The sequence below is a fragment of the Bos indicus genome, chromosome 3, assembly GCF_029378745.1.
Source record: "Bos indicus isolate NIAB-ARS_2022 breed Sahiwal x Tharparkar chromosome 3, NIAB-ARS_B.indTharparkar_mat_pri_1.0, whole genome shotgun sequence".
Lineage (NCBI taxonomy): Eukaryota > Metazoa > Chordata > Mammalia > Artiodactyla > Bovidae > Bos > Bos indicus.
Genome location: NC_091762.1, coordinates 29,051,135 through 29,063,624, shown reverse-complemented (window position 1 = coordinate 29,063,624; position 12,490 = coordinate 29,051,135). Strand labels below are relative to the sequence as shown.

The 12,490-nt window shown below is 38.4% G+C and overlaps 1 protein-coding gene across 2 annotated transcripts in view; it reads right to left on the bottom strand.

The window, feature by feature from the left end:
- DENND2C (DENN domain containing 2C) overlaps nt 1–12,490 on the bottom strand; it is a 93,214-nt gene that overhangs the window by 79,369 nt on the left and 1,355 nt on the right. The window lies entirely within an intron of this gene.

The window sequence follows — 12,490 nt, the reverse complement described above, 5'->3', positions numbered from 1 at the left end:
TCGATCCTGGGTTGGGAAGATCCCCTGGAGAAGGGCCTGATAACCCACTCTAGTATTCTTGCCTGGAGAATCCCCATGGACAGAGGAGCCTGGCAGGCTACAGTCCATGGAGTCGCAAAGACTTGGACATGACTGAGGGACTAAGCACAGCACAGCACAGTACAAAACCCAAGCCAAATTAGTTAAGGTCGTATTATATAACTTTAACCTATAAAAATTACAAACACCATATTAAGATTTAGAGAAAAAGCCCATTTACTTGAGGATAAAAATTTTAAGAGCTGCTCAACAACAAGCTCAGTAATTAATAGATTAATGGTAGTATATTCAATTGAAGTTGGAAACATGATTCATAGAGGGTCTGGCCTACATGATTGTTCATCTGTGTGCTAAACCTGGGCACAAGAGTGAACAAAGCAAACTGGAGTCAACGATAGGAAAACTAGCAATTAATCCAGCAGGCGAAACACCTTGCTTCTTGGTGTGCAAAGAAGTTATCACCAAGGCTTTTCATCAAAACCCATGATAAGAAATACATTTGAGTCACAAAACATGCACACACACAGCTGAAACAGGTTTCACAAAACAATTAACCTTATTACATATGATAAAGTAAAACATAAAGTTACCATCAAATATTATTTGATCATTATTTAAATACATTTAAAATTCAAAAATTAATACACAATATAAACATTAAAATCAGAAAAGAGTCTATGTAATGCAGTGAGTGACCTTTCCTGTTCATAAACTAATTCCAGTCTGCAAAACACAAGGACCATGTTACATACTTAGCAGGTTCACAACAGAGTCTGGTACGCTTGCTTGAAATTGGGTCAGGGTTGAAAACCCTAGATGAAACAATAAGTTGTTGTGAAAGGTAAAAATAGTACTGAACTTATTCTATTTAGTAACGGAAATTCTTTGGTCTTAATACAAAATGATGGTCAGCAGTATTATTCATAACCACTTCAGAGTACATTAAGAACTAAGCTGTAAGAATTCCTTTTCTCCTTGGAATACACGTTGAACTCAAATTTTTTTTTTTTCATTGTAGTTTTTTTTTTTTTTGCTTTTTATTTATTTTTTTTTAAATTTTATTTAATTTTTAAACTTTACATAATTGTATTAGTTTTGCCAAATATCAAAATGAATCCACCACAGGTATACATGTGTTCCCCATCCTGAACCCTCCTCCCTCCTCCCTCCCCATACCATCCCTCTGGGTCGTCCCAGTGGTACATATACACAATGGAGTATTACTCAGCAATTAAAAAGAATACATTTGAATCAGTTCTAATGAGGTGGATGAAACTGGAGCCTATTATACAGAGTGAAGTAAGCCAGAAGGAAAAACACCAATACAGTATACTAACGCATATATATGGAATTTAGAAAGATGGTAACAATAACCCTGTGAACGAGACAGCAAAAGAGACAGTGATGTATAGAACAGTCTTATGGACTCTGTGGGAGAGGGAGAGGGTGGGAAGATTTGGGAGAATGGCATTGCAACATGTAAAATATCACGTATGAAACGAGATGCCAGTCCAGGTTCGATGCACGATACTGAACTCTATTGATGCAGGGCAAATGGATCTTTCAGCCAAATGTTTTTCTTCAACGTTTTAAACTTCCCCTCAGGAAAATAATAATTAAAAGTCTGGAGACAAGAGAAAATTTTATAATATCTCTACATTTTATTTTGTTCAAGTTTTTTTCAGAGATAATGCTCTCTTTCAGATGTAGCAACATGTTTGAAAGAGTAAAATAGCAAGAGTAGTACCTGCAAAAACAATGTTTTGGAACCCTGAGATATAGAGCTTCCAATTTAGTTCACTAGGTTGCCAAAAATATCAGCTAAATATGCAATTTTGTTATCCAAAAATATTGGAAAACATCTGCCAAATGAGAATGTCTTTCAACTAGAAAAATTCTAGATCCATACAATCTGCTCAGCTCTTTATCTCTTAACATCTATCAAACTCTGCTGTTAGGATGAGTGGGTACACCCAGGGAACGGGTACAATTAGCTCTGAATAATACATTTAAAAATCTTGGCTACTCAGCAAGTCTCCTTTACAATAATGAATAACTTGCAATGTTTTTCAATATATCCAAGAGATTCGGAGAGTTTTCCGCACATACCAAAGCTCTGTATACATAAAACAGTGATTCCAGAGGGGACTCTTAAGTACTTAGAACAAATGAGACAGAAACAAGAGTCCAGTGATGATCTGCTGAGCAGTATGCTCACTCATGATCAGTCTACTGCTTTTGCCTCAAGTTTCAAGGAGACCAGGAAAACAGCTGCCCTGGACATTCAGAAGAAAGGAGGAGGATGCCTGCACTGTCAGCTGTGCTGCTTTGGCTGTTGTCTCTATGTCCATCTCTGTCTATCACTGTCTCTGTCTCTCCCTTCCTCCCTTTGCTTGAGTGTTGGGAGGGTGCTGTGAGGAAATAATAAAACATAAAGTGTGGATCTTTGGAGGTGGGAGAAAGCACTATTATCAGTAGCTTCAAACAATGTTTAAAATAATTCTTCTATGTTTTCTAACCATATTTGCAATTCTACTACTTTACTTCAGTTCAGTCGCTCAGTCGTGTCTGACTCTTTGCGACCCCATGGACTGCAGCATGCCAGGCTTCCCTGTCCATCACCAACTGCCAGAGTTTGCTCAAACTCATGTCTATCAAGTCGGTGGATGCCATCCATCTCATCCTCTTTTGTCCCCTTCTCCTCCTGCCTTCAATCTTTCCCAGCATCAGGGTCTTTTCCAATGAGTTAGTTCTTCGCAACAGGTGGCCAAAGTATTGGAATTTCAGCTTCAGCATCAGTCCTTCCAATGAATATTCAGGACTGATTTCCTTTAGAATGGACTGGTTGGATCTCCTTGCAGTCGAAGGGACTCTCAAAAGTCTTCTCCAACACCACAGTTCAAAAGCATCAATTCTTTGGTGCTCAGCTTTCTTTATAGTCCAATTATCACATTCATACATGACTACTGGAAAAACCACAGCATTGACTAGATGGACCTTTGTTGGCAAAGTAATGTCTCTGCCTTTTAAAATGCTGTCTAGGTTGGTCATAGCTTTCTTTCAAGGAGCAAGCATCTTTTAATTTCATGTCTGCAGTCACCATCTGCAGTGATTTTGGAGCCCAAGAAAATAAAGTCTGTCACTATTTCAATTGTTTGCCCAACTATTTGACATGAAGTGATGGGACTGGATGCCATGATCTTAGGTTTTTGAATGCTGAGTTTTAAGTCAGCTTTTTCACTCTCCTCTTTCACTTTCATCAAGAGGCTCTTTAGTTCTTTGATTCTACCATAAGGGTGGTGTCATCTGCATATCTGAGGTTATTGATATTTCTCCCAGCAATCTTGATTTCAGCTCGCACTTCATCCAGTCCAGCATTTCAGCCCAGTACATTATGTACTATGCATATAAGTTAAATAAGCAGGGTGACAATATACAGCCTTGATGTACTCCTTTCCCTATTTGGAACCAGTCTGTTGTTCCATGTCCAGTTCTAACTGTTGCTTCTTGACCTGCATACAGATTTCTCAGGAGGCAGGTAAGGTGGTCTGGTATTTCCATCTCTTGAAGAATTTTCCACAGTTTGTTGTGATCCACACAGTCAAAGGCTTTGGCATAGTCAATAAGGCAGAAGTAGATGTTTTTCTGGAACTCTCTTGCTTTTTTGATGATTCAGCAGATGTTGGCAATTTGATCTCTGGTTCCTCTGCCCTTTCTAAAGCCAGCTTGAACATTTGGAAGTTCACAGTACACGTACTGTTGAAGCCTGGCTTGGAGAATTTTGAGCATCACTTTGCCAGTCTGTGAGATGAGTGCAATTGTGTGGTAGTTTGAACATTCTTTGGAACTACCTTTCTTTGGAACTGGAATGAAAACTGACCTTTTCCAGTCCTATGGCCACTGCTGAGTTTTTCAAATTTGCTGGCATATTGAGTGTAGCACTTTCACAGCATCATCTTTCAGGATCTGAAATAGCTCAATTGGAATTCCATCACCTCCACTAGCTTTATTCTTAGTGATGTTTCCTAAGACCCACTTGACTTAGCCTTCCAGGATGTCTGGCTCTAGGTGAGTAACCACACCATCGTGGTTATTTGGGTCATGAAGATCTTTTTTGCATAGTTCTGTGTATTCTTGCCACCTCTTCTTAATATCTTCTGTTTCTGTTAGGTCCATACCATTTCTGTCCTTTATTGTGCCCATCTTTGCATGAAATGTTCCCTTGGTATCTCTAATTTTCTTGAAGAGATCTCTAGTCTTTCCCATTCTGTTGTTTCCCTCTATTTCTTTGTATTGATCACTGAGGAAGGCTTTCTTATCTCCTTGCTAGTCTTTGGAACTCTGCATTCAAATGGAAATATCTTTCCTTTTCTCCTTTGCCTTTACCTTCTTTTCTTTTCTCAGCTATTTGTAAGGCCTCCTCAAACAACCATTTTGCCTTTTAGCATTTCTTTTTCTTGGGCAAATGTACAATGTTACAAACCTCTGTCCATAGTTCTTCAGGCACTCTGTCTATCAAATCTAATCCCTTGAATTTATTTGTCACTTCCACTGTATAAATCGTAAGGGATTTGATTCAGGTCATACCTGAATGGTCTAGTAGTTTTCACTACTTTGTTCAATTTAAGTCTGAATTTGGCAATAAGGAGTTCATGATCTGAGCCACAGTTGGCTCCCGGTCTTGCTTTTGCTGACTGTATAGAGCTTCTCCATCTTTGGCTGCAAAGAATATAATCAATCTGATTTCAATATTGACCATCTGGTGATGTCCATGTGTAGAGTCTTCTCTTGTGTTGGTGGAAGAGGGTGTTTGCTATGACCAGTGTGTTCTCTTGGCAAAACTCTGTTAGCCTTTGCCCTGCTTCATTTTGTACTCCAAGGCCAAATTTGCCTGTTATTCCAGGTATCTCTTGACTTCCTACTTTTGCATTCCAGTCCCCTATAATGAAAAGAGGTCTTTTGGGGGCGTTAGTTCTAGAATATCTTGTAGGTCTTCACAGAACCGTTCAACTTCAGCTTCTTTGGCATTTGGTTGGGGCATAGATTTAGATTACTGTAATAGTGAATGGTTTGCCTTGGAAACGAAGAGAGATCATTCTGTCGCTTTTGAGATTCTACTACTTAAAAGTATTTTAAAAATAATATTATATTAGAAACTTATAATAGAGATCCCATCAATTTGGATTGTAAAGTCTGTATCAGATTGTAGCCACCTTATAAGCACTATTGAAATGTCCCATAATGATAGAACAGAGATATGTCAATATGAAAAGGTGCAGTTTTTTATTTTCCACCAACTAAACACCAAACATCATACATGTAACATCCATGCCTTATTTTTCATCCATGCATTTTAAACAAAAACTTTTTTCAATAAATGTGTAGCACTTTTTCTCTCATGCCACTGATAATGCAACTAAATAAAATAACAATGAAACTGAAATAAAAAGGAAATTGACATAGTTTTATATACTTTTCTTTCTTTGAAAAGGTTACTGAAAAGTCCAGAATGCTGCTTCCAAAAATCTGTTCATTGTTAAAGATCATAACTTTCATTTGCAACATTAACACAAATACATGGAGTCATTTTCATGTGGTTTTGCACATTTGATAAACCTGTTTTAAAAATTATCTTCGTGAAAGAGAAGATCTTCATGTAAGATATCTTATACTTTTTATTGAGTCACCCTTTCCTCAACATTTTTGTACTTCCAGATGCAGCAAGCCTTGGATTTTTTTGTTTTATGCTTGCTTTCTTCTCCTAATAATTAGACAGTACATTTAGAGGGCAAATTGGTCTAATTTCTTTTTGAACAACAATTATCACTGAACTCAAAAACATCACACTTGAAGAACTTATTTAAAGTTAATAAATAAAAGAGTCTCACCATTGTTACCAACAGCAAAGAAAATCCTGCTACATTCTGCTTGACCTTTAATTACATTAATATAAATTAACTGTGCAATAACCATTGCATTACGATCATCACCAAACTGATCATCACTCTAATTCACATAATATTGCTCTTTTGTTCCATGGTACCCCTTACAGTTTAAGTAGGTACCAGGGAAAAGATGATTTGCAGTAAATATTGTTGAAAACCAGGCTGTGTCATTTCCTCCCAGCAGGCTCTAATATCATCAGCCTTAATAGACTTTTATTTAATCAGAGTATCAAAGAATACAGATAAATATTTAAATACAAAATTATGCTTCATATTGCTAAGTAACCAACTCAAAAATATCCTAGACAGTTGGACTGTTTTGTTTTTTTTCACTCTAATGGAGAAAAAGAGAGAGAGAAAGAAAAAAAACACACTTCTTTTAAGCAGCACCAAGAATAAATCTCACCCTCCTCAAAACTATCCTCTAACATTAACATCTAAACAAGAAAAAAAAATTACAAATATGTCACTTTTATGAATTTAAACTTCGAAGTAAAACTAGTAATTGTCCCCCATGTCCTCTGTTATAAACATTTATCTCTGCTATGAAAACCATGAATGTCAGAAATCTAACTTAAAGAAATACAGGAGAGCATAAATAAAATATATAACTGATATAAATGGATTAATACTGCCTGAACTGAATGTTAAAATTATACTTTCAGGTTCCTAACCAGGAATCTAAGATTTATAAGCAAAAAAATATAAATTTCCTCCTCAAAAACATGAGGTGCAAGAGAAACATCTCAGATGCCAAATGTGAAAAAGTAAGTCCTTTGAACTTCTTTCTCTTATCTCACCATTATTTTTAATTCTTCAATCTTATAATCCGGTTTAATGTCCCTGAAGTGAAGAAAAATTTCATGTTTCCTTTTCCTTAGGAGAAAAATTATTCATGCAGCTTTAAGAGAAAAAAGACAAAAGATTCCATCTTGTCCAATCCTCTGGGAACCAGTGCAGGACACTTCCAATTTTGGTCTTTTATTCCACCCAGCTTTCAATGTCCTCACTTTCACTGAGGAAAAAGATTGCCATTTTACTGGCTCAATAAGGAGTACTGAATACAGAAAAATATTTTCAAATGTATTTTTGATTCTGATAGTGTACAAATTTCCAGGGGCAGTGACTGCAGTGTGATACTCATCATGCTGGGCAGGGCTGCAGCTCCCAGCAGGCCATAGGATCCACAGGATCATAAGGCTGAAAATCCAATACACTCACAACCTCTCTGTATATATAGTCATTCTGTTTTTCATATACAGTATTCAATAAATTACATGAAATAATAGTGTATTATGAAATAGGTCTTTTTTTTTTTTAAATAGGTCTTGTGTTAGATGATTTTGCCTAATTTGGGGCTAAAGTAGGAGTTCTGAGCACATTTAAGATAGATAGTAAAGAATCTGCCTGCAATGTGGGAGACTCGGGCTGGATACCTAGGTCGGGAAGATGCCCTGGAGAAGGGAATGGCAACCCACTTCAGTATTCTTGCCTGGAGAATTCTGTGGACAGAGGGGCCTGGCAGGCTACAATCCATGGGATTGCAAAGAGTCAGACACGACTGAGCGACTAACACTGAACTGAACTGAAGCTAAGCTACAGTGTTTGGTAGGTTAGATGTACTAACCTACCAAATATCGACTTTTGATATTTTTACCTTATCATGAGTTTATCAGAACATAACCCCACAGTAAGTTCAGGAAGATCTGATAAAAGCCCATTTTAAAATAAAATGTTAATATCTCATGTTGTTTATTGACTACTGAACTGGAGGTGAAAAAGAGAATGGTTGTATGGGTACTAAATGGTTGTAAGTGCATCAGTTGGTTGTCCTTCTGATTGTGTGGCTGACTAGGAGCTGACTCCCTGCCTCTGCCCAGCATTAGGAGAGGGTGTCACAAGCATACTGCTAGCCCAGGAAAAATTCCAAGTATAGTTTCTATTGAATACGCACCAATTTTGCACCATCCTAAAGTTGAAGTAACAAAAGTGGAACCAACTTAAACTATATAAGCTATAGTTTATATAGAACTATAATTCCATCTATATAAGCATGGAATTACAAAGTACAGAGGATGAAAAATAACTCTATAATAAGGAGGATCTACTTTCTTGACTGGCTGTGAATCTGCCTTTTTTTTTTTTTCACCAAGAGATACTCCAATAATAGTTTGGGCAAAACACTTTGGGAATAAACGAATGACTGTCAAGTGAAATTTTAAAAAAACAGGATTCACTTGGATGTAAAAGCTATTTAATCTTCAAATAAAACCCATTTAATTGTTTTATAGTCATAATTAATAAGAAAATAAGTATAAATGAATGAATAATCCCTTCCATTCATACAAAGCAAAATTCTTTGTGTCCCCGCCCTGCAGCTCCTGCCCCAGAGCAATTTCATCTGCTCTTAGGGCTTTAATTCCCACTCTGCTGCTGCTGCTGCTGCTAAGTTGCTTCAGTCATGTCCGACTCTGTGCGACCCCATAGACGGCAGCCCATCAGGCTCCCCCGTCCCTGGGATTCTCCAGGCAAGAATACTTGAGTAGGTTGCCATTTCCTTCTCCATGCATGAAAGTGAAAAGTGAAAGTGAAGTCGCTCAGTCGTGTCCGACTCTGTGCGACCCCATAGACGGCAGCCCACCAGGCTCCCCCGTCCCTGGGATTCTCCAGGCAAGAACACTGGAGTGGGTTGCCATTCCCACTCTGGCTAACTCCTAAATCTGAATCTCCAATCTCAGCCTCCCCTCTGGGCTCTGATCCTCTCTTGCCATCTCTATCTGATGGTTGATAGACATCTCAAACTCATCATGTTCAAATCTTAAACAATTAACTTCCCCCTCCCATTAAAAATTAAATCAAGCTCTTCTATCCAGTTTCCCAAGCTGAGAAACTAAGTTTTCACTTTTCTGTTGACCTTCAAAGCCAATCACTTTTTAAATTCTACGTTTGCAAATGTAAATTCCACAGGTAAATTCACTTGTAAATTCTATATTTTTATCATCTGTCCTCTCCTTTTCATCCCTATTACTATTTTCCTGCTCAGCTCTTAACCTCTCTTATCTGAGCTATTTCAATAGCACCAGCTTTCTAACTTATCTCTCTACCTTTTGCCTCTCCATCCAATCCAGCATCTACATCACACCACCGCCATGTTATCTTTCCTAATTACATAAAGTCCCTCACTGGCTCGCCGTTGTCTTTAGAATCAAGTCCAAAGTCCTCAACATGATACACAGGCCGTTCACCAAACGAAGACTCTCTTTCTCTGAATCATAACTTTTTACATGCCTAATCTGTATGTTGTTTTATAGCACATCCTATACTTCAAAGTATTAAAACCACCTTTAACATCATATTCTATAGTGAAAGATTATGTCAAACAGGAAAAAAATCTTCTTTATTTCAAACGAAAGGCACTGAAATCCCATATTTAACCTAATTTCTAGAAATTTCAGCAATCCTAACATGACTGGGAACCAAGCTCTGCAACCTTTTTGTTTTTTCCAGTTTATTTCCAGGCACCATCTTTTTTAGCCCGATCCCTCATCTCTGTACACTCTGAAGTTTAGTGACAATGTGGACCAAAACACATTCCTGAAACATACCATATACTTCCACCTAATATTTCTGGTTTGCATCCATATCTTCTGTTTCCTTCCCTAACTCAGCAAACTCCTATTCATCCTTCAAAGCCAAATTCAAATATGGTATCATCTCACTAATCCTCCTCTTACCATATATAGAATCATCTTCCCTCATCAATGGTCCAATTAAACTCTTAACTATATCTCTGTTATGGGCTTCCCTGCTAGCTCACCTGGTAAAGAATCCATCTGCAATGCAGGAGACCCTGGTTCAATTCCTGGGGTCAGAAAGATCCCTTGGAGAAGGGAGAGGCTACCCACTCCAGTTTTCTTGGGCTTCCATGGTAGCTCAGACAATAAAGAATCTGCCTGAAATGCAGGAGACCTGGGTTCAATCCCTGGTTTGGGAATCCTTGGGTTGGGATCCCCTGGAGGAGGGTATGGCAACCCAATCCAGTATTCTTGCCTGGAGAATTCCATGGACAGAGGAGCCTGGTGGGCTACAGTCCATGGGGTCGCAAAGAGTGGGACACAACTGAGCGACTAAGCACCACATGGCATGTATCACTGTTGTAACTCTTATCACCATTATCAACATTTAACTTATCCTCTGCAAAAAGACATTTTAAACTTCTTATTGAAAAATAATCACCTCTCATAGTATTAAGATAATGCCATAATTGCAGTAATTGAGTGACTGAGAGAGCTAAAAAACAAAAAGAATCTCATGTCATTCACCAGGAAAAAAATTTTCATATATATATAAAGCATAATTAAGTTTAAGCTTTGATATGCCTTCATCTTTACCTTGCAATATCAGTTTCTCTCTCTCTTTCCTTCTTGTTGAAGAAGTTCTTCACAGAACTTTCTTTTAAGTACTCCTTGGATTTCATTTGTATCTCACTCACAGAATTCTAAACTCAGTATAGTGAAAGGGCTAAGATCAGGATTTTTGGAGCCCAACTGTCTGTCTGAATCCTACCTAGCTCTGGCATATAGGCTGTTTGATATGGGAAAGTCATTCAACATTTCTATGTTGCTTAAAAAGGAGATCATAGTAATAACACTCCTCAAGGTGGTTCTAAGGATTCAATAAGCTAATGCATGTAAGAATTTAGAACACTGCCTAGCCCAAAGCACATCCCAATAAATGCTGGTTGATGTTATCCTTATCATCAGTTGTTAAACAACTTTCTCTGTACTTATGCTAGCCTATAGGGCTTCAGTCCATGGGGTCGCTAAGATGACTGAGCGACCTCACTTTCACTTTTCACTTTTGTGCATTGGAGAAGGAAACGGCAACCCACTCCAGTGTTCCTGCCTGGAGAGTCCCAGGGATGGGGAGCCTGGTGAGCTGCCGTCTATGGGGTCGTACAGAGTCGGACATAACTGAAGCGACTTAACAGAAGCAGCAGCATGGAGTAAAATGTAATCTCCTAGATGGAAGGAATTAAATCCTGCCCATACAAGAATTGTTAGTCTCTCAGTTGGGTCCAACTCTTTGCAACACCATGGACTGTAGCCTGCCAGGTTCCTCTGTTCATGGAATTATCCAGACAAGAATACTGGAGTGGGTAGCCATTCCCTTCTCAAGGGAGAAGAGACTGACTCCCCGACTTATGGATTGAACCCAGGTCTGCTGCATTTCAGGCAGATTCTTTACTGTCTGTTGATCTTGGCAGACTGAAGCCTTATACTCACATTATTTACTGAGCACCTAATACATTCCAATGCACAGTTTTAGCACTTATATTAGTGTATAGGTGGCTTCTCTGGTGACTCAGATATTGTTGTTTAGTTCATATGTCCTGTCCAACTCTTCTGTAATCCCATGGACAGACACCCACCAGGCCCTCTGTCAACAGGATTTCCCAGGCAAGAATACTGGAGTGGGTTTCCATTTCCTTCTCCAGGGGATCTTCCCAACCGAGGGATCGAACCCACGTCTCCTGCACTGGCAGGCATATTCTTTATCACTGGGCCACCAGGGAAGCTGCCCACATAGGAATGTAAGTGCTAAAACTGTGCCTTAGAATATATTAATACTTAATAAATAATGTGAATATAAGATTTCAGTCCTCCAAGATCAACAGATTAGAAATCAAAGCAAACCTTATATATGGAGTACATGCTTGTAACTGGTGTTTCAAAACATCCATCTTGCACTGAACTGTTGAAACATGTAAAACTGTTAAAGCAAAACAAAAATTATATTCACTAGAAATTTTCCCTCTACTTCTCCATTTAATTTGGTCTTGGTACCCAGTGATCTAAAATTCTTGTCTATAATGCAAGACTTACTACAGATCATTTAAAATAAAATTTCCACGGTTTCCCTGGTGGCTCAGTGGTAAAGAAGCTTCCTGGCAATGCAGAAGGCATGGGTTCGATCCTTGATCCAGGAGGATCCCACATGCCATGGAGCAACAAAGCCCATGTGTCACAACTGTTAAGCTTGTGCTCTAGAACCTGGGAGCTGCAACTGTTGAGCCCATGTGCCACAACTATTGAAGCCCGTGCGATCTAGAGCTGGTCCTCCACAACAAGAGAAGCCACCAAAAGGAGAAGCCCAAGCACTGCAACTAGAGAGTAACCCATACTTGCTGCAACTAGAGAAAAAGCTGTGCAGCAGGCAAGACCGGGCACAGTCACCAGAAAATTAAGAAATTATTTTAATAACAAAATAAAATATAATTTCAAGTTTTAGAAAACTGCCTATTGTCACATCAGAAAAAATAATATTCTTCCTTTATATCCTTATTTAATAAAATCTATCAACACACACACACAAACTAATGAAAAGCCAAGGGACACAATTACTACATTTCCTGGTTTCTGCCTGGGAAACGACTTCAGAACACGCCTACATTTATCCCTAGTCAAAGTGTGCTGGTTACAAACTGTTATTCCTTTTTTCCTTTC